Here is a 587-nt window from a genome sequence, read left to right as displayed (position 1 = left end):
CTTTTTTGTCATGGATTCCCAAGGAGTGGTAAGACTCAATGTTGTGAGTTGATTAAAAAGCATTAAATATTTGTGGTCAAGGATAGACTGATCTGATGAAGCTTCACCACTGACGTTAGGCTGCTCTGTGCTTGTGCTGTCATACAGTGACACGGTACAGTTTTCATTCTCGCGTGAATAGTACGTGTTTTGTATATCATTCTGTTGCCCTATTACTCACCATTATTTATCGCCATTTGAATCCTTCCCCATTTTTCACTAATGTAGTCTTAAAAATTCATTAACAAGTGCTCACTGTAGCAGCACATATACTAAAATTGGAACAATGTGGAGATTAGCACTGCACAAGGATGACACGCAAATTCATAGAGTTCCATATTAAAAAAAAAATCCTTTAACAAAAGTAAAGTAACATATTGAAAAGGAAAAAGATAATGGCTTAAGTCCTATTTGCCGAAAGTCTTCAATTTTCTAGATGATAGAACAATCTTAAATATTTTGAAAAATTCCTACATTACTAGTCTTTAATCTGAAAAAGAAAAAATTGTATATGTATTCATACTTTTATTAAATAAAAAGAAAATAGC

At 32.5% G+C, this 587-nt stretch overlaps 1 pseudogene; it reads left to right on the top strand.

The window, feature by feature from the left end:
- The first annotated feature begins 287 nt into the window (after positions 1 to 287).
- LOC116868243 lies at positions 288 to 383 on the top strand (annotated as a pseudogene).
- The last annotated feature ends 204 nt before the right edge of the window (positions 384 to 587 follow it).

The sequence above is a fragment of the Lontra canadensis genome, unplaced genomic scaffold (assembly GCF_010015895.1).
Source record: "Lontra canadensis isolate GAN:19392208 unplaced genomic scaffold, GSC_riverotter_1.0 scaffold14, whole genome shotgun sequence".
Lineage (NCBI taxonomy): Eukaryota > Metazoa > Chordata > Mammalia > Carnivora > Mustelidae > Lontra > Lontra canadensis.
Note: the sequence above shows the minus strand (reverse complement) of the source record. Positions and strands in the feature narration are given on the sequence as shown.